Genomic DNA, 22,793 nt, shown 5'->3' on the forward strand with positions numbered 1-22,793 from the left:
GTTATTAATGTTTTAATAGTTTACTTTAGCAAGATGTGGAATGGCTTCAATGAACTGGTACACTAATGAATGGCTTCCTATTTTATGCTTTGGCAGTAGGCTTTCCATTTCTAATTCTTTTCTTGCATGTTGAGATTGGAATTTTTTTTTCACTCAGCTTCTTGATTGGATGCTTTCTAGTTATTTATATAGGTTTTGGATTTCTTTTTTGCACAGATGTTTTAGATGGGGTAAGATGATCATGCTTCTGTCCTTCAGTTTAAAATATTACCTGTCAATGATTGCTTTTTTTCAGAATGATATTTAATCAGAAAATTTTTTTTCTTATAAATCATTATAACTATCTATATTCCCTTGAATGGTTTAAGGCTTGAGTTGTTATCTTTGTTTTATATATACTTTATCTTCAGTGTACCTATTCACTGCCTAACCCCCAATTTATTTAGAAATGATTTCTTAAGCTGTGACTGAAGTGTTTGAGAACTTTTTAATTGACCCACAAAACCATTTGCTCCTATTCTTGGCTTTCTGTTGGGTTAACAAAAGTTAGTGGATATTTCCTAAAAGTTTCAAAAACACTGTTGCTGTTATTAACATGTGATAGTCATATTTCTACTTTAATTCTGGTAGATATTTTTGGAGTCATACAGTGGAATTTCTAGTATTGCTGCTGTCTTATGAGTTGTTTAGTATTCTGTATTTCCCTAAAGGATTTATTTTTATAACTATAATAATTGTAAAAAAAAACAAAATCGATTTTAAAATATTGTTATATAACACATTTGGGAGTTAGAATGCTGTTTTCAAAGGATGAACTGGGTTCAAATTTCTTCTCTTTTAATGACAGTATGGTTTTGGGTAAATCTCATAATCTTTCTGTGTTAGGATAAATGGGATGATAATACCTATCTTGTAAGGTTATTTAAGAGTTAGAGATAATTTGTTACTTGTACATACTAGGTATTTGGTGTATAACAGCCATGATTGTGACATTTTTATTAAGTGTTCAAATTAGTAACTTATTCTAGCAAGGCTTGGCTTGTGTCATCTTCTCTTTTTCTTTCTTCCTTTTTTTTTTTTTTAAAGCTTAGGATTGATGCAATGAGCCTGATAAATTTGGAGAGCTTAAATCTCCATTCTTTCCTTATTCAGATCCATTTATCTTGTGTCCTTCTTATACTTGTGAATACCTTTAAGTTTTGATCTTTTTCCTTTTTCTGTCATTTCCACTTTCTTTTGTCAACTTCTTGTGATTTTTAACACAGAAAATGGCTGAAAATTTGTACTTTTAGGATTATAGATGAGAGAAATTACCCTAAAAAGTTAATTTTTCAAGTTTTAGTCTGATTTTTTCCTTTATAAGAGAAGTTATTATATATTAATATTTGCATTAATATGAGCTCCATGTTTGGCTGAAGCGACCTAATTTAGGAGAATCTAGAATTATATAAAATATAAGTTAGGGTTTATTATTGAAATCATGAAAGGATCTTCCTATATAATATCATTCATAATAAAGTTAATTTAAAAAAAGGTTTCCACTACTGCATAAAAAGTTTCATTTTATAAAAACTTGCTTTTATACTTATTTTGGGGGGAATATATTCATTATATAAAAGAAGGTTCACTTATACTGTCTTGTGATAAAGATATATCTGGTGAAATTTTATCAACTCCTTTTTCTTAATTTTAATCTTTTTAACTGGCTTTTTCATTCTTCTTTGACTTTCTAAAATCCTTCTCTGAAGTCTCACTGTTTGATGTGGGAAAACATACCTTCCAATTTCTCTCCCTCTATAAATGTTAATATTTTATGTAAAGACCCAAGGGCTACAGAGATTGGATGGAAAGTCTATTCATGTTTATTTTGTCTGAATGAAAGTATGATTTTGGTGTGATATGGGCTACAAAATACATATGAACAAAACCAGTATGAGACCCCTCTCCCCTCCAAAAATAAGCCAAATCCCATTATGATACCTTATCTCTAACTGCTTCTTAGCTGTTGTCTGTGTTCATTCTTTCTGTATCCTGTTTAAGAAATATTTGTGTTATTCTAGGTTATAAAGTTTTTCCTATCTTTTCTTCTAGAATTTTTATAGTTTTTCCCTTTACATCTGTGATTCATTTTGAGTTGATTTTGAGGTATGGTGTGAGGTAAGGATAAAGATTTATTTATGTGTTTTCCATATAGATAACCATGTTCCAGCAACATTTGTTGAAAAGACTATGCCTTCCCTATTAAATCTTTGGCATCTTTGTCACAAACCAATTATCCATAAACACATGGGGGTTTTAGTGCACCTTCTGTTTTGTTCCATTGATCTATCTATCCTTATAGATAACCTAACCATACCGTTATATATGCATATATATATAATTGAATTATAGTCAGTTTATAATGTTGTGTCAATTATCCATATATTTTCAATTTCTCTAGGTCTATGCATTTATAATACTTCTCTTTTGGACAGCATATAATTATGTCTTGCTTTTTAGATCAGTTTTGGCACTCTTGTCTTTTAATTGGAATCTTTGTCCATTAACATTTAATGTAATTATCAGTGCTGTTGATTTTGCCATTACCATTTTATTTGTCTTCTCTATTTTTGTTCCTCTGTTACTCACTTCCTGACTTTTACTGGTTTATTTGAATATCTTTGAGTTGATTTTTTTTTTCTCTTGAAACGTTTTCTTTGTTTTTAGTTGTTGTTTGGCAGGTAATTATCTTGGTTAGAACAGAACTGCATACTTTCTTTTTTTTTTTTTAACATTTTTTATTGATTTATAATCATTTTACAATGTGTCAAATTTCAGTGTAGAGCACAATTTTTCAGTTATACATGAACATATATATAATTCATTGTCACATTTTTTTCTCTGTGAGCTACCATAAGATCTTGTATAAATTTCCCTGTGCTATACAGTATAATCTTTTTTTATCTATTCTACATTTTGATTTCACAATGCATACTTTATTTCTTGAATTGAAGCTCTAGCTTCAGTAGAGATCTTTTGTCTTTAGTTTAACTGGTTTGAATTTGTTTCATACATGGTAGCTCAAGGGCTGTCCAAAGATGTTGGTATACAGAAATTGAGTATCCTTTTTCTGGTTTTCTTCCTTTTGGGAATCCCTTCCTCCTTGGCCAAAGGCTATGGTTTCCTGTGCTTGAGCATTCTGATTCCCCAGGCCAGAAAGACAGCATTCCTGTTACCCTGTGCACCACTATGGTTGCACATTATGTCTGCACTTTAAAAATGGGAACTCACGTCACAGTTTTCTTCAGAATCTTCCTTCTTCTCTTTGCTCTCTAGTTCTTTCAGGTAGCTGCTTTTTGTGTTATGTCTAGATTTTATAGTTTTTTTTTTTTGTGTGTTAGTGGCTCTGCTAGAATCTTGCTCAGTCATTACTGGAAACAGAAGTGACATCTTTTCAGTGATCTAAAGTTCCTCATGGTCAGATCCTCCCTACAAGCTCATCTTACTTCTTTGGACCAAGTGGCTTTCTTGATGTTTTGAATTCTCCAGTGGGGTTATTGCTCCCAGTTACCTGGTTATACATTTAGGTTATTGATCTCTTTCCTTTTTCCTTTTCTTCTATCAAATTGGTTAATAACCTCTTTGCATTTTTTCTTAAATATATTCCATGTATATCTGTGTAATTTCTTTACATAGCCAGTATTACAATCCAGGTTCTTATAGTTTCTTTCTTATTTTGTTGTAGTAACCTTTTATTATAATAAGTTTCTCACTGGAAACTTTGTTGTTCCATGTTGCCAGTTGGCCTGATATTTAAGACTCTGCATAAGTGGTCACATTTCCTCCTTTATTTCTTGATACTTGGCTGACAGACCTGCTCTTGTTGGTCCAGTCTTCCTTTTTCTTCTTTCTTCTTGTTTATGCCAAGCTCTGTGCCCGGAGTTTTCTTCCCTGCTCCCATTATTATTGGGCTACATAAGCTAGGTCCAGTTCAACTCTTACTTTTTCCTGGAGGCTACACTGAGCTTCTGTGAATATAACATTCATTGTCTATTGGTAATTTCATTTAATTAATTATTTATATTGTTATATAAACATGCCACTTGAAGGTATCTGAGTCTTGGATTAGCTTGAAAATTCCTTGTAAGTTTGTTACTTATTTTATAACCCCAAAATTGATGAGCATTTTTTTAAACCCCAATGTCTAAATCAATGAGAAAATTAGGAGGCATAATTGTGCATTTTCTTCTTGAGGACTTCTAAGGATGCGGATGTCACAGACCATAAAATTATCACCTTGATGTTTGTAAGTTCTTGTTTATCATTAGCTGAAGTCCTCAATAATTTAGTCTACTTTTTAATCAGTTCTGGAAGGAATCTAACGTTTCTTTCAAATCTCCCACATTAAAACCTTTTGTATGTTTAGTGAGATAGCATAGTATAATGCAAATAGCATATGCAGGCGGTCCTTGCTTTGCATTGTAGCACAGTGCCATAGAAATGACTGTGCAAGCTGAAAAAAATCTTGCAGTGTGACCATTGCAGCAGTTTTACTGCTCTGTGACCTTTAAAATTTTTGTCAAAATATTGAAAACTCTCTTATTATAGATTATAAAGATATAAGGAATGGAATAATATTAAAACTAATATTTATTTAGTACTGTGATTTAAAATGAAACATTGAAAAATTTTTTCTGTAAAAATCTTATCCAGAGTTATTTGAACAGTGCTTGCTGCCTTCTCATCATGTAGTTTACAATACATAGTGAGCATCTTTTCTATGCCTTTGCAAACTGTCCTACTCCTTTCTGATCTGGATCAGCTTCTAACATTTTAACATGTGTGCTTTCAGTTTTGTGAAATATCTCTGAGAATTCCTATAATTCTAATAATTTTAGCAGCATTACTTTCTCTGGAACATTTTCAGCCTTTTTGTCACAATTGCTTTATGTTCATAAGTTCATCTTCACTAAGTTCTTCTTGCAGTCTCTTGAACGGTGGATGTGTCAACATTCCCATGATCAGCTATTTCTTCTGTATCTCCTTTTATATTTGTTTGAATTTTACTTTCAGTGTTGTCACTTTTTATTTCTTTGCTGCACTCATCTTCAGTCAGTTCTTTCAAAAATCCATTTTTATGAAATGTCTACATGAGTTTATCACTGGGAGATAAGGAGGCAACACAGCTACCTCTTTGCTGTTTGCATATGAGCTGAATAACAGATGTGCAGTGACCAATCACTGACAGACTTTGAAACAAGTGATGTGGTCACTAATCATGATGCACATCTCTCAATTACATAGCGATTATGACTGGAGAGCTAGCAGTGCAGTTTGTGCTTTATGCATTTACTTACAGTTAATATACCATGGTAACTGAAATTTGAACTGTGTTATTAGGGAACTGGTGTTATTTAACTATGGTAACTGAAATTCATCTATATTGAAACATGTGAAGTAAGGACTGCTGGTGGTTAGATCATCTAAGGGAGTTTCACTCACATTTCTTACAGCTGGTATGCTGTTGGCCAGGGGAACACCAGCAACTGGTCTGTGTTTCTCTTATCATCCATCAGATTTTTCCTGGACTGCTTCACATGGCAGTTGTAGGGTTCCAAGTACTGCAAGAGTGGAAGAACCAGTGCGCAAGGATTTTTTGAGTCTGTTTGCATCACATTTGCTGTTTTCCCATAGGACAGAACAAGTCACATGGCCACACCCAGAACCACTGTAGAAGGGGATTACCCAAGGGCATATATAGAGAGGGAAGCATTTGTTCTATCTTTCTAATTTACTTCAGTATTCTTTATCATATCATATGTACGGTTTGGTACATGTTCATGTACCCTCGTTCCTAGGACATATCATATCCCTTTTTAGTTGTATATGTTTTAGTTTGATTTCTTCCCCTTTATCTTTTTGTTTTGAAATAAATTTCTTTCTTTTTCTTTGAAGAAATTTTCTTTGACACATCTTTTCAGACAAGTCAGTTTTGAAGTAGTTACCATCATTTTAGTGTGAATTATAAGTTACAGAAATAGTTATATTCTTCAAGGCTACCATAGGAAGAGAAACCCTAAGGAATTAGTTTTCATATGGTGTAACACTATGTAAAAAAAGTTCACAGTGGGACTTACCCATTAATTTTAAAGTGCACCGTAAATACCTCTTCTTTCTGTAAAGCTCTTCCTGTATTCTATTCACTGATTGTACCTGATGACAGAATCCTATCATCAGGTAAAATACTTGATGAAAGAGTATTATACCTTATTTGTCAGGTATTATACCTGATGACAGAGTTATATGTAATAAAAAATGTTACAAAAATATTGTGGTCTCATGTTTCCTTTTGGTTTACCTAAATTATAATAGTAACAAAATATAATAGCTCTTATCGAGTGCTTATTTTCCAAAGGGTTGTCTGAATCCTTTTATTTGTGATATCAATTTTATAATCACAGTAATCCTATGAGGTAGCTATTAGTATCCCAGCTTTGCAAAAGTGACTGTTTATACTCAGTGACAGATTTAATAACTTGTCCAGGACATCCAACTAGTAACTGGAAGAATTAGACTTTAAACCCAGGACTGTCTGATTCTAAAGAATTTTTCATTAATTGGCATACTATACTACTTCTCTGGAGAAAGGAGTTCATTAATTAAGGAATCTTAAGAGTTCAGAATTATCTTTCAAGTTTTAACACTGGTATGTCCATATGATGTTGAGCAGACTATTCACTTTCAGTTTCCTATAGTATAAACCAGTGTCTGAGATTGTAGTTTATTTGCCTTTTACTTGTCATTACAAGTAAACAAAGTGTGTTAAATGCTTTGGGGCTTAATAACAGAAATATACAAAATACTGTTTTTATCTCCATTTTTATAGATAATCTGACTAGTGTGCCCTCATTACACACTTTCTGGGTATATATATATAAATATATATATTTAACTTCAGTTCATTTCCTCAACAAGAAATTTGTTTCTTCAGCATTTCCATATACTAGGTACTGTTCTAAACCTTAATGATTCAGCCAAGAATAGGCTGTTAAAACTAACATTCTAAAAAAAAAAAATTCTAAAAAACAAAAACTAACATTCTAGTCAGGAGAAACAGAAAATAAAGTAATAAATACATATGAAAATGTTTGAAAGTGATAAATGCTCTGAAGACAATTTAAAACAGATTAAAGAGAAAGAGTAGTGAGAAAAGAGAATGATAGAGTTATGGGATAGTTTATGGGAGGAAATGAGATTTAGATGAGAACTGAAAGAACTAAATGTGACAATCTGGACAGTCATTCTAGACAGAGTAAACAATCAGTCTGAACTTGGCTAGTTGAAGAAAATACCACGGAGGTCAGTGGAGCACAATGAGTGAGTGAGTGAAGAGGAGATGGTAGGAGATGAGGTTGTTGAAGTGTCCAGGAGCCAGGGTATGTACTGCCTTGGCCTTTTAAGCCATTGTAGGGTGGCAATATTTTATTCAAAGACTGATGGGATGTCGCTGAAAGAGTTTAACTAGGGGGATAACATATTTAATTTATTATGATCAGTCTAGTTAAAGGTTATGAGTATATTTAGTTTTTGCATATTTTTTACTTTCCCAATTTCCTTCTGCTATTATGGCTTAATATATCTCTCCTCAAGAATGTTTCATCTGCACTTGAGAAAAATATGTATTAAGCTGTTGTTGGGTGAGATGTTCTATAGATGTCCATTAGTTCTAGTTAGTGTTGTTCAAGTTTTCTATTTCCTTGCTGATACGGAAGTGGAATATTGAAGTTCCCAACTATTACTGTTGAATTTTCTGTTTCTCCCTTCAATTCTGTCAGCTTTTGCTTCATGTATTTTGGGTGCTCTGTTGTTTGATGCTTATATTTAATGTAACTGCTAAGGCAGGATTCACACCTGCCTTTATGTTATATTTTCTATATGACTTTGTGTATGTCCTTGTTATTTGCTTTCTATATGTCTTTTTCTGTTCTCTTCCTGCATTACTTCCTTTTTTATGTTAAATATTTTCTAGTGTACCATTTAAATTACCCCCCCTCCTTTTTTTAAAAACTATTTTTTAGTTGTTTTCTTGGTGATTGCCCAAGGGATGCTATTTAACATTTTAATTTAAAACAATATAGTTTGAATTTATATCAATTTAATTTCAATAGTATACAAAAACTTTGCTATGATATACCCCATTCCTTTCTCTTTCCTTTGTGCTTTATATACAAATTACATCTTTATACATTACAAGCCCTTCAGTGTGGTCTTATAATTATTGCTTTATGCCATTGTCTTTTATATCATACAATTTCTGTCTCTTTATTGATATTCTCTACTTGGTGAGACATTGTGCTCAGGCTTTCCTTAATTCTTTAGACATCACTTTCTTTAGTACTTTGAACATGTTTATAATAGCTAATTTAACATCTTTGTCTCCTAAGTCCAACATATGGGGTTCCTCAGGGACAGTTTCTATTGCTTGCTTTTTTTGCAGTGTATGGGTCATACTTACCCCTTTCTTTGTGTATCTCATCATTTTCTTGTTGAAAAGTGGACATTTTAAGTAATACATTGTGGCAACTTTGAAAATCAGATTCCTTTCCTCTCCCTCTACCCTCCCCGGTTTTACTGCTGTTTGTTGTTGCCTTTGTGAGTTAGTGACTTACCTGGACCAATTTTTTTTAAGTCTGTATTCTTTGTCATGTGCAGCCATTGAAGTTGCTGCTTGGTTAGCTTAGTGGTCACCTATTGATTGGACAGAGATTCCTTAAATGCCTGAACCAGTAAGTCTCCTACCCTTTGTTGAAGAGTTCTCTGTGAGTGTTGGGGCATACCTTCAACATTCTGGCAGTTTGCAACTCTATCTTAGCCTTTCACTTCCTGCTTGTATAAAACCTCAAGCTCAGTCAGAGGTGAGAAATTAGGACATTCTTGGGTCTTTCTTCGGCATGCACAGAGAGCCCTGTACATTTCTAGATTCCCAAGAGTATTTTGGGGTCTTTCAGAGTCTCCTATGAACATCAAATTCTCCAGATGTTTCTTCTAAGTTTTTTTTCTTTAGCCTCTTGTTTAGCCAACTGGCATTGCTGCTTCAGGTGGCTGCGATGGTAAGCAACTGCTACTGATTTTGTTTGACATGTGCTCTGAGGGGAGGGTTGTTTGCACTGAGCCATCTCTGAGTCAGATCAAATAAAGTCCTATGACTGGGTCTTTCTTAGGAAGCTGCCAAACAGGTCAGATAGTGGTAATTTTCTGTGGATAGAGTGTTGTGGAAAGCTCCAAACCATATGACCCCTGCACTCTCCTAAGATGGGTTCCACAAGTATTGTGCTTGAGAGGCTACAGATTTTCACACCTACCACGAAGTTTGGGGAAGGGGATAAAAATAGTATAAGGTTAAACCCCACAAATTTACTGTTGAGATTCAGATGTTTCTCTTGCAGAAACACTTCTTAGGTTGCTGCAAGTCATTGGTTAATTTACAGAATTCTGAGAAAGTTGGTTTCGAAAAGTTTTGCTAATATTCTCATTGTTTTATGGAGGAACAGAATTTTGGAGGTCCTTACTTGGCCATTTTGGAATTGTTTCTCCCTAATTTTCTTTATGGAAAAATAGTAAAAAAAAAAAACAAAAACAAAAAAAACAAACTGAAGCAGAAGCAGGCAGCCCAATGATGATGCTAACTTAGACTAGAGTAGTGGTGGCCAAAAGAAATGGAAGGATTTGGAATATGCTCTGTAAAAATTCACTGAACATTGTTAAGTTCTCACTGATTCTCATAACAATCATCTGTTACAGGTGGTACTGCCTCTATTCTATAGGGAAGGGGAGGCTCAGGGAGTCAGAGAGTAAGAAAAATCAGAATTAGAAAATCTGACTCCAGTTTTCTTTTTCTTTTCTTTTCTTTTTTCTTTTTTTTTGGTGGGGGGAGGTAATCAGGTTTACTTATTTATTTTTAGAAGAGGTACTAGGGATTGAACCTGGGACCTTGTGCATGCTAAGCATGCACTCTACCACTTGAGCTATACCCTCCCACCCAATTTTCTTAACATCTGTACATTCTGCCTAATGACATTAAAATCAAAGTTATGAGTCAAATATTAAATTCACAATAAATATTTATAATAAAGTTGACTATCTTCCATAATTCTGTTGCACAATTTTATTCTTGTTTTTAAGGAGATAATTTAGTTATTAAGAAGTTTTTTGTGGACAGTTGGAATGATAATCAGGAAAGGGGATTTTTCATAGGCAAGAATGTGACATTTCCCTTAAATTTCAGTGAACTCTGCATTTTACTGTAAGTGAAATCCATCACAGCCAGCTGTTTCTTCTTTTAATGTTATTGATTTAATTACCAATACAAATATTATTACCAATTTATCTGGGAATAAATGGTTTCTTATTAATATAGGCTGTTATTTCATATGTCTTTTTTAATATTACATTTTATTTTATTTTACTTTTTTTTACTGAGTTATAGTCATTTTACAATGTGTCAAACATATGTCTTAAACATAGGATTCTATGACATGCTTATTTGTATGCACTTGAAGCTATGTTTCAGGTGTTTGGGTTAACCTATAAATTGTACATGCACACACACATAATTTTTTAATTTCAAAAGTAACTCAAAATTACTTCTGGAAAAATTTCAAACAATAAAAATTATATTTCTCACATCACCTGATCACCCCATTCCTCATCCCCTATTTCTATCCTAGAGTTAACTGTTTTTATTCAGTTTAAATATTTTTGAGATCTTTTGCAATGTATGTACAACTCTACACACACATACACATGTGCTCACATGCATATACCTACATACTTTTTAAGTGTTAGATTTATAGTGTGTTTACTTTTCTCTCTTAATTTGTATACCTAATTATTTTTAGCAGCTATATAATATTCCATACTATGAATATGCCAATTTAATATTTTTGACTTAAGAAGATAAAAATCTATAATAATAGATAAAGTGAAAGTGGATGAAAGGTTTCTATATTTTCTTGGGCGCATGTAAGAAAGCACAAAGTAGTCTTTGTTTCTTTGTTATACCAGAGAAGACTACAAAGATCACAAAGCAAAAGTATATTTTCTAGTTGCCACCATTTGATTGGTAGCTTTTTCTATTTGTTGTTGAAGTGAGTCTTAAGCTTGCTTGTCATTGTTTACTTATTTATACATTTAGTTTTTATTTTACTGTTGCTGATTTGAGATGAGAATCACGGTTTTTCACGGAGAGGAATTTTTCTCATAAATGTGAGCCTGAGGTAATGCAGAGTCCACAGCATCTCCTTGGAGACCAGGCTTTTGTGGGATAGAACCAACTACTTTAAGATGGGTGCTTTGTCCTTAGGAAATGATTCAGGAAGTCTGGCAAAAGGGAAGTCTTGCTGTAAAAGAAATTCAGGAAATAGGAGCTCAATTATTTAAAGTCTCAGGTTTGTTTGTCATAATTCATTTCAAGAATGTTCTAATGACCAGGCTATAAACATATGATAAGTAACAAGTTTTACTTCCAGCTCCCAGATGGCACATATTTATCGCTAAGGAATGTGAATGCATTGTTTCAAATGAAGTGAAAGTTTTGTTGCCATTTATACTTGACAGTTGATTAAACAGTAGATATATACTTTGTGGGTGATATTATTCAAAATTTATTAGGACGCCCAGCTTCTAAAGGTTTCTGTTTGTCTTTTGGATTATGCTTCTGCACATAGGCTCTGTAATCTTAGTCTGGTTGCCTCACATACAGAAACTTCTCAGGTGGTAGTTTATTATTTTGTGAAGGAGTGAACTAATGAAATCATAATCTATTATTGGGATCGGTTAAATGGCAACCTGGAATAGAATGTTATAGACAGAATGTTCACTACTCAAGAATTAAGTAGCTGATACTAGTAGGATATAGATTTGCATCAATTTAAAAAAGTTGTAGGTCTATTTCCGGTAACTATGTTTATTATGATTCAAATCACTCAGTGGAGAAGCTTTAAGTTATTTGAAAATAAGCATTTTAACAGTTGAATAGCTTTTTTAGGTTTATAGTAGATTTTCCAAGGAGAAGTTGGATTAAAAAGTGGCATAAACTTCTGATTAAGAGTCATAATTTTTCTTAATGACAAAATATTAAATACAAGTTTAAAGTCAATTTGGATAAGGAATTTGTGTTATCAAGAGAAGCAGTGGTTTGATTTCTGGAAAGTATATTAAGAAAGGGAAATACTTTTAGTGCAATTGACCTCTAGTATGTGCATACAGAATCCTTTGTAAATCCATGTGATAATGCTTTAGGAGCTGTAGATTGTTGAGCAAAATGTGACTTGCCTTTGGTTTTATGAATTTCCCAGACTTGGGTGCCCCCTTGTGTTTATTTATAGTTAAGACTATTCTGGCTTTCAGTAGTTTATGGGTTGGGTTGGTATATGTGCATTTTTGAAGGGATTAAAAATTTTAAGTATAATAATAAATATTCGATGCATATTACCCAATTGTTATTATAAGAGGAAAGAATGTTAAGTATTTTCCTGGTTCTTTTCCCTACATTTATTCTCATATACTCAATCAAATTTTATTATATTTAATTAGTGCATATATTAAGGTGTATGTTTCTGAACAAATTATTTTTTAAAAGGCTAAGAAGGTTTGATTATACCATTTTTATATGAAGGTTCTCTGGCTGTTGTAAGCTATATTGTGTGATCACGATAGTAAGTGCTTGGCACATTGCAGACATTTAATAAATATTTGTTGAAAGGAAGAATGAAAGTACCATAACCAATGATACTTTTCTTATTGACTGGAAGAATTGAAATTAGTTGGATAATTGTCACCTTGCTATATTCTGAAGGACAGTTTGTTACTCTGGTTCCAAATACACTTGGAGAACAGGTGCCTTTTTGATCTTTGGGTCAGTATTTAATTTAGTTTTATACCACATGGTACTTATAACCATGTTAAAATCTCAATCTATAGCCTTTTTCTAATTGACATGGAACTAGGGCCCCCCTTATCTGGACCTTTCATGAACTGAATTACTTTGGTTGATTTTGTGGATCCCATTAGAATCAGATCAACTTTGGTGCAGGTTTATGAGCCATTGTGCCAAACTGATTGTAGAGGCTTAGCAAATAAAAAAAGCATTCCTTTCAAAATGGGGAGGAGTTTAAAAGATAATTATAAAAGAGTTCACTATCAAAGGTTCAGAATTTGAGAATGCTTTGCCTGCCTACTAGATAATAATAAAGCTCTTGTACATTTGGTTTGTACAGGCATTTATAGGCTAACTCATACAATTTGGAGATAGAAATAAGGAACTTTATGTGGACTTTCTTGATTATATTCTCAAATTCTTTTAAAGAATGAGATACAGCATTCTTTATGTAAACCCCACATGGTTCTGTAACTCAACCATGTCATAGAGAAGTAATTTTGTTCTTAATTTTGGTGTTAATTTGTCCTGTACAGAATCTTGCCTCTGCTTGTGTCCTTGTAATCTTCATTGAACAGGCATTTCAGTGATAGTTTTGCAATCTATCAAATCACCAATTCAAAAACAAATAATTTTTGGAAACAGTTACTTACATATAATATGTTTTTCTAAAGATCCACTGCTCTGTGTCATAAACAACCAAACTCATAATTCTGCCTCTTTTCTTCTTGTCACATGCAGTCTGTAGATTTACATTTTGATCCTTCTTTAATTTTGACCTCACTGTTAGCATATTTAAGACTTTATTTTCTGTGCACTAAATGGACAGAGAAAATTTGCTATCTCTTTATATTCAGGATACTCTATAAATTATTTGACACATATTTAGTGAACAGTAAGCATGCATGGCACCATGTTGACTGTTCCTTGGTTACAAGTAATACATCTAAAAAAATTTATCTTTAGACAATTTTTATATATATATGTGGAAGTGTTTACAACTTTCAAATTGTGTTTACATTTATTATTTCATTTTTTCCCCCTGTTTCAACCTTATGAGGTCTGAATAGTAGGCATTTTTATCTTCTACAGATGAAGAAAACAGATCTGGAGGGATTGTGACTTAACTAAATGAATTGGTATATGTGGAAGTTCCTGGTCAAATATAAAAATAAAAGAGAATATTATTATTATCTGTTAGGCTGTTCTCAAAGTTAAGTCTTTTTAAGCTCCATATTCATTCTTCCTATGCACTATGTATTTTTCCACATAAATTGATCATGTCATATTGGCTTGTTGGCAAATAGTAGCCAGTAACCTTGCTTCTCTGTAATAATCTGTTAGCATTAATGGTAGATTGGACATAGTGTACTGTGTATTACAGTATAACTCTCCATTAATTCTTCATACTTATTGGAAACAATTTTTAGCCTCTTCTATTATCCATATTTTGGTTGAGGAAGCAGATATGAAACTGAATTTAAACAAAAACAGACCAACTAAAAACCAACTCAAAAGCTTGTATACATGGTTTCTTTTGTAGGGGCTTGGGTACGTTACAATGTCATATTAGTAGAAAAACAAGGAGTGATATAGAAACACAAGGTGTAATGATGATTGCCAGGGACTAGAAGGATGGGGAATAGGCAGTGGATATAGAAATTCATTTCTGCAAGATGAAAAAGTTCTGGAAGTCCATTGCACAGTGATGTGAATAGACTTAACAGTACTGAACTGTACACTTAAAAATAGCTAAGATGGTAATTTTATGTAATGTGTTTTTTAACTATAAAGAACACATTAAAAAGGTAGAAAATAACACAAAATTTAATATATCAAATGTCCAGAAACCTGCTACTTACTAGAATGAGCAAATGATAATATTTTCTCTGCAGTGACTATTTGTGAGATTAAATTTAACTGGATCTTGGTGGTGTAGCTTGGAATTAGCCTCGAGGTTTCTGTGGCATGTATTTCATCTCAGGTGAAATACAAACCTGCCTTTAATTTTTAGGCTCTTGCTGTATTTTGTTCAGTTAATCTCGTGAGAAGTGTTCCTGCTTCTAAATGAATGTTACTTTTTTCATTCTGGTTTCTCTGGTAAGAGGAGGAGATTTATCATGTTTAATGACACTTCCATACTTACACCCAGAAACCTCCTCTCCAGATGTCTGTCTGGCACTCATCATGAGATATTTGGAGATATCTTAGGCTTTGCAAAATTAATAACTGATTAGCATAAAAGCCTAGTATAGTCATCTATAATGTACAGTGGTTTATGCAGGAGCTCTTCAATTTCTTCCAATAATGACTGTCAAAATCTCATTATTCTAACTTCTATTAAAACGTTAGTAGACACTGCTGTTTTATCCTTTAGTCTGAAGATTTAATTATAAAATAATTTTTCACTAAAAAGTAATTTATTAAAACAAGAGATTCCCTAACCAATAGCATAGTATTTTCCCTTTCTCAGTATTAATTTTCCTTTAGTGTTACCTACTATGCAAGTACAGCAATTCAAATCAGCAAATACATATTATGGAGCGTTAAAGAATTTTCTATCTCACTCAGAATAAAATTCTTATCATGGCCCAAGAAAGCCCTGATCTGGTCTCTGCCCACTTCTGTGATTTCATATTTTATCACTCACTCATTGGCCAGCTGCTCTATCCATAGTCTTTTTTTTTTTTCTCCTGTTTCTTGAGTATTTGCATTTCTTGCCCACTTTGTCATTTGCCACTTGGAATTATTTTTTCCTCATACAGGTATGGCTGGTTCTTTTTTACATTCAGATACCAGCTTGAATATCACTGCCTAATCTAATGTAACTACATAGCCATCTGTAGTCACGTTGCCCTGTTTCTATTTTCTCTATAGTTCTTATTACCTCGTAGTGTTTTGGTTTTGGTCATCTGCCTTTGCCTCCTAGAATATATGCTCCATAAGAGTAGGGAGCTTGGTTTTCTTTTTTCCACTGTATCCTCTATGTCCAGAATAGCACCTGACTTGTAGCAAATGCTTAATACTTGGAAAATGACTGAATGATTTATTGCTGTGTCCTGCTATGTGTAAGATGGACACTGTGCAAAGTCCAGTGGCAGTACAGAGTGTAGTTACAGAGACTGCCAACTCAGTGCCTACAATACAGAAGTGTTAAGTCTTATCCTAGAGGAATCTGTAAAATGTTATGGGGCCACAGATAAAAGAGTAACTAATTTCTCCTAGCGGTAGGTCATGGGGTATTAGAGATGAATTAATGTATTACTGTTATTTATATTTCACATTAAATCATTCTGTGCACTTTGCTGATTAGAGTACTGACTAGTTCTTCAATTTCTAGTAGTTGACTTAACCTTGTTGTTTACTTTTCTGTAAAAAGATGGTGGTAATACTGACCTCAAGGATGTTGTAAAGATTAATCATTTAATGTTGGCTAAGTGCTTTGAAAATGCAAAATGCTGTATAAGCCCTGATGTTCTTAATCATATTAACAACCACTTTCTGTAATTAAATTTTATTATGTACCTTGTTCTCAATTATTCAGACAGAAATAAATATGACAGTTAAAAAAAGAGATTATCTAGGAAAGGCCAACTTATTGTTTGGCATGGACCTTTGCATTGTGTTTTTAGTAGAGAATAATATTGGTGTTTTCTATTTTTGCCAGTGTTTTCTCCGAAGAGTAGTAATGTTCTACAACCCCCAGGAGGCAGTAGTATACCAAGAAGGTTGTGTGCTTAGGCAAGCTAAATAGCCGAGCAAGCCTGTTAGTGATTAGTGACTTGATTTAACATGCAGAGGCTTCCCTTTTTATTGATCAGATAGTGAAGGTTGCAACAGATATTTTAATTTTCATTTTCCCATAGTATTGTATTTATCTTGTGTTTTAAGAGTTTTTCCTTCCTAAAGAGAGGATCCTATTTTACTATTTAAAATGTAGTGCTACTTAAGGATTATTATACACACAGGGACACCTTACTTTATACTATATTATACTATCTTATGCTCTATTATAGATTTTCTCTAGAAGAAATCTACCCTAAAGTACTAAGGGATAGGATATATTTAAAACCCTGGCTTGCTGCTCCAGTGATTCTCAACTTATGGCAATTTTTTTTCCAGATCTTAGAGGGCTTCATGTTTCATTATATAACTAAAGAGTCCTCCTTCAGAGAATTAGGGTTATTCATTTTCACAAAATTAGAGTTAGTGGCCATCAAAAAGAATATTATTTTTAATATTTTACCTCTGTATCCCAGTTATCCGTAAGAGTTTTTTTATATTAAACACCAGCAACAGTGTTTTCTAAAGTGTGGAAATGTAAAAGATTTCTAGCAGTAAAGCAATTGGGCATTTATAGGTTCTTCTCTGGGTCCCGTCTCTGTGTTCCCATAATACTCCATCCTTATCCCTACCCTAAGCACTGACTGATCACAGTGTATTATAACTGACTGTTAGCCTTCTCTGTATCCCTAAACTGTGAGCTTATTAAGGGTGGGGACTTTGTCTTTTTCACTTATGTGCTCCAGGTCCAGTTTGATGCCTGGTACATAATAGGTGCTCAAGAAATATTGTAAATTAATGCTGGATTTGTGTAAACTTGAGATATTTTAAATAAAGATACTTAGGGCCAAAACAGAAAGATGGTATTTACAAAAGGTCTTCTGCTGTAGAGGGTGTCTGGGAGTTGTTTAAAAATGTTTACAATGCATTGTATCAGTGAAATTTTAGTAAATCTTACTGGGAATACTGATTTCAGAGCTTCCTGAAAGCACCAGTGGACTTAAAACTGGTGTTACTCCTCTGTGACAAATATATGGATGCTGAAAGTTTAGATGATATTTTCTGGAGGTGGTTTTGGCATATTGTTTCATTGATTGGGAATTACGGAGTTGATGAAAACTAGCATTTTAACTAATTTCAAAATATGTGTGACACTTGATTTTAATATTTAGTACTAAATATTACTTTTTTTAAAACCACTTCTGTATAAAGGCATTGTACCCTCCATGGAGGTGTGAAGTAGGTATAAAACCCCTACTCTTCCTCCCGTGGTGCTCTACCCTTATGCCTACACACGTATTTTCCTGATACTGGTTCTAGAGTTAGCACATCAATAGTTTAGGCCATGCTGTCAAGCCAAGTAGCTTAAATAGATTAGTGACAAAAGGTACTGTTCTTTTGTTTAATTCTAGAGATAGAGTCTTTGGCTGAAGCTTGATTGTCTGAAGTTTCACCTGCCTATAGTTATGATAATTATACTCTCTTTACTATCGTCTGTACTAAGAACTGCACAGCTTTATGTTACTTAGGTTGTTTTTTTGTTCTTTTTGTTTCTGTCACCCAGAATGTGAGGAAGTACTTTTAAAAATACTTGAAGCTCTAAAATAAGTCTTCTCACTACAACGATTGATTTACTTCTTTGGGGGCTCATTGACAGATAAGTGCAAGGAATATTTTTCCTCCATTGTGATTTACAAGAATTGAGAAAGAATAAAAAAAAAAAAACCTATTCTCTTTAAAAAGCCATATAAAAACTGTGAATTCTTTGGGAGAGAAATACTGCCAGTTGATAATGGCTTTGGTATTGGAAGTTAGGGAAAATATTCTAATGCTTCATTTACTAGGTTCCTCAGAATGTATATTTTAGGTTATAAGGTCTAATAGACTGTAGTAGTTTATGTAATTCCTGATTAAAATCCTCAATTCATTGCAATTCCCAAACTATACTTCTGACTAGTCTCCTGCTTTCAGAGAATAAATGTTCGAATTATCAGTCTCATAATAAGGTGAAAAAAAAAAACTAATTCTCTGGGGTGAGAGAGAAAATTAGCTTATTAGCAATTACACAATAATGTTGGAGACTAAACTTTAAAACTCATTTGTCTTTAAAGTTTTTGGTACAGCATAGACGTCTCTCATCACAACTTCCAGCACTTCATCTGTACCTTAATTATAGCACTGGGAACTTTTTATTTTTGTCTTTCTATCTTTCACAAGTGGTTGTTAAATATACCAGTGAACAAAGTAGAAAATTTCTTCTTCCAAACTCGAGGCTTTCACCGATAGCTCTATAGCTGATCTTTCTCCTATGAGTACAAAACCTCACTCCTAAGAAGTCATTCTTTCCCTCCCTACTCCACTACTCCTTACAGCCCAGAGCTTTGAAGAGTAAACCTAGTAAATGACCGTAGACAGAAAAAACCCTCTGGGTCCATGGGGCCTTTAGGGGCATAAAACAATAATTACGTGGGTATGTCACTTTTTAAATAATTACTTCATTTTTGAATAGGTGATACCTGCTTATACAATGATATTCAAGAAGTTACAAAAGCATATACAGTAAAAAATAAGTTTTCCTTTCATTCCTGTCCACTAGGCATCCAGTTTCCCTCTCCAAAGGCAACTGCTGTTATTAGGTTGTTTTGTATACTTCCCACAGTGTTTGATGGATGTATAAATCTGTCCTTTTTCTATATGTATATAAAGACAACAAAAAGTAAATTTTATATATCCATATCTGCCTATCTACATATAGATAGATATATATCTATATGTAATGTCTATATATCTATAATATATATACATATTTTATATATTTAAAAGATGTATTATACCTATATATCTAGACATATAAAATAGACCTATATATCTATAAATCTATATGTATAGATATAGATATAGTAATATATATTTTTATGTTAACCATAAAGATAAAGATTACCAATATATAGATACATTACATATAGATACATATTTTTATATATAAAAATGTGTTGTATCTATGTTATGTGTTAACAGTTTGGGATTGATAAGGCAAATAAAGGCGTTTATTTTAGGAGTAAAGGTTTTAATCTAGGAATTAGGGCTTACATGAACACTAGAAGAGCTGGAGGAGTGAATGTCAAGGAAGTTACTTTGGAAACTCAGGAAAGTTTCTGTGGGAAGGTCAGGGAAGCAGACACTGAAGGTCTCCAGGGTTCTCAAAAGCTGACTGGGAAACTTTTATCATCAAGCATCTTTGAGAACACTTCTGTCATATGTCTTGGGCTGTATCAATAAGGCAGGTGATTCTTAAGTACATGCCCCAAAGCTACTGTGAATCTAACATCTGCCTCCAGCCACCTTCAAAGAGTAATGTAATGACTTCTACTCTTTCCAGATCTCACATGCATTCCTTTCGCTGACACAATCTAACCTGGATCGATACAGCGATCGATCGATTTTCTGGGAAGTACAGAGAAACCTTAGTAGAAGAGTGGCTGGTTGTGCTAAGTTGCCCAGACAATGGCCAATGAGATTTTTGACCTCGGAAAACTGCTATGTCCCAAGTGGGACTGTGATTCTTTCTTGTATTCTGTGAAAGGGGTCTGAGGTTTTTGATAAAACGTAATACGTTATAGACCGCAAAAAAGGAGACAACAAAAAGAGTCAAGGGAGTGCAATGCCCTGAGAGCCAATGAAGGAAGAAGTTTCCACAAGAATTAAGCAGTTAATTGTAAACAATACTGTCATGAAGATAAAAGGGAGGAGAAAAAAAAATCTACTAGGTTTAAAATTGAAAGACGGTCTTTAGATTCAAGAGTTTTTGTGGTCAGAGAAGAGATGTCTTGATAATTGGTCAATAGTATCATAATAACCTTTCCTCATTTATGTGATTGGTTATCAAATCAACTTTGCCCTATTTTACCTTTTAATTATACCTTCAAATCCCTTTTTGCTATATTATTTATTATTAAGTATAAATGCCTAAAATGAAATGTAATATTCCTGTAATTGTTAGAGCAAAATAGTGTATACCTAGAAATTATGTCTTAGCTTATTTATATAAACTATCTTCACTTGTTAAAAAAAAAATCTTTGAGTCATATCGTTTGTGGCTCATTGTCATTCTCAAGCAATAATAAAAAGTACATTCATGGATTTGATACAGTATCTTATATAACATGTAAGCATTGGAGGGAAACTGGTGAAGGGCACATAAATCATCTGTACTATTTTTTGCAACTTCCTATGAATCAATAATTATTTCAAAATTTTAAAAAACATACATGGACCTAGAATTGAATCTACTTACTAGGTAAGTCACCTTGGGAAATTTATCTAAGTTCTGTAGTTACCCTGTCAGTGAAATGGGTTTGATGATAATACATCTCTCACAGGATTGATACAAGGATCAAATAAGAGGTTTTCTGAAAACAGATGATAGACAGCAAAACTGTATATGAATCTTATTTAAAATTGTATTTTTTTTATAATTAAGAATACTTTCACATATTAAGAATCAACTGTTTTTTTTTTTTTTTTTTTACAGAATTCTAGTTTCCAAAGTTATTCTTCTAAACTTGATTTTACCTGCAGACAATTAGTTTGCTCTCAAGACCAGTGGGTTAAGGTCTCTTGGATTAAATTCACGTTTTTATTGTCTTAGGAACAATGAAGCTGTGATTTGCAAGGATGTCATTAGTTGCAGGGCCAGTAGGCTTATAATCTGTTAGGTTAGAGTGAACAAAAAAAAGCATAACGTCTAGTGGCTCTTAGTGGTTGCGCTCCATTATCATTCATTAGTCACTAACAGGCCACTGGCTTATGAGTTTTGGTTCTTTCAGTCAACACATGTTAATTGGGTTTTGTTACATGTTGGATAATGTTGCAGGCACTTGGGATAAATCTGGAACCAAAAGAAAAAGTTGCCATCAACTGAGATGGAGACTTCTAATGGGACAGGAGAGAAATAAACAATAACAAAAAGAAATATGTGGTACATTAGAAAGTTATAAGTGCTGTGGGGAAAAAAAAAAGCAAAGTAAAGGTAGAGCTGGTGGGAGGGGTGAGAGTGAGGGTAGGTTTTATACAATAGATAATATTTGACAAATATTAAACAAAGAGTTTAAGGAAGTTAACCATGAGGATATCAGGAGAAAGAACCCTGTAAGCACTGGGAACATCTAAAGAAAAGGCCCTTGGGCAGGAGGGTACCTGATGCATCTGAAGAAGGAATTTCTCATGGTTGGAGAGGAATTAGCAGGGCAGAGAGTAATAGGACATTAAGGGGACAAGATCATGTAAGTCACCATAAGCCACTGTAGGAACTCTGACTTTCATTCAGAAAATGTGAGCAGAGATGTAATAATCTAACTTACCTCTTAAGAGGATTACTCTGGCTTCTGTGTTGAGACTGGACTGTGAGAGGGTAAGAGTAAGAATAGAGTCCTGTTAGGAGGCCATTGCAGTAATGTGTGCATGAGAAGATGCTAGAAATGTGGAGGTATTGAGGAGTAGTCAGATTCTGGATATATTTCACAATAGTGCCAACTATAATTCCTGAGAGTTTGGAGGAAGTCAAGGATTATTCCAAGGCGTTTTGCCTGAGTAACTGGAAGGATAAATTTGCCATCAACTGAGATGCAGAAAGCTGTGGTTGGAGTTGGATCGGGAAGAAGATCAGGAGTTCAGTTTTGGACATGTTGAGTCTGAGAAGACATTCACGTGAATTGTTGAGTAAGCAGTTAAATGTATGTCTGGAGTTTTAGAGACAGGTATGAGCTAGAAATATAAATTTCTATTTAAAACCATGATACTGGATGGAATTACTGAGGGGAGGTAGATAGAAAAGAGAAGATGTCTTCTAAGGACTGAGTCTGGAGGTGCTCTACCATTCAGAGGTCAGGGAGGAGACAAACAACAAGCAAAGGAGATTGAGGAGGAGTGATGAGCAATGCAGAAATAAGAAAGAGTGGCATCTTGGAAACTTCGTATAACTCATCATTGGGTCAGTTATCATTGGGCATGAGCATGAGCAAGATATTGAAAATACATATAATATCAAAAGGTGCTTCACAAATATCATTCTTGGCAGTAGTGGGTTTAGTTTAAG

The 22,793-nt window shown here is 33.5% G+C and overlaps 1 protein-coding gene across 2 annotated transcripts in view; it reads left to right on the forward strand.

Annotated features, from left to right (window-relative positions):
• The window catches only part of TTC28 (tetratricopeptide repeat domain 28), a 477,328-nt gene that overhangs the window by 17,995 nt on the left and 436,540 nt on the right, over positions 1 to 22,793 (forward strand). The gene's annotated exons all lie outside the window — the stretch shown is intronic.

Source organism: Camelus dromedarius, chromosome 31 (genome assembly GCF_036321535.1).
Source record: "Camelus dromedarius isolate mCamDro1 chromosome 31, mCamDro1.pat, whole genome shotgun sequence".
NCBI classification, from domain to species: domain Eukaryota; kingdom Metazoa; phylum Chordata; class Mammalia; order Artiodactyla; family Camelidae; genus Camelus; species Camelus dromedarius.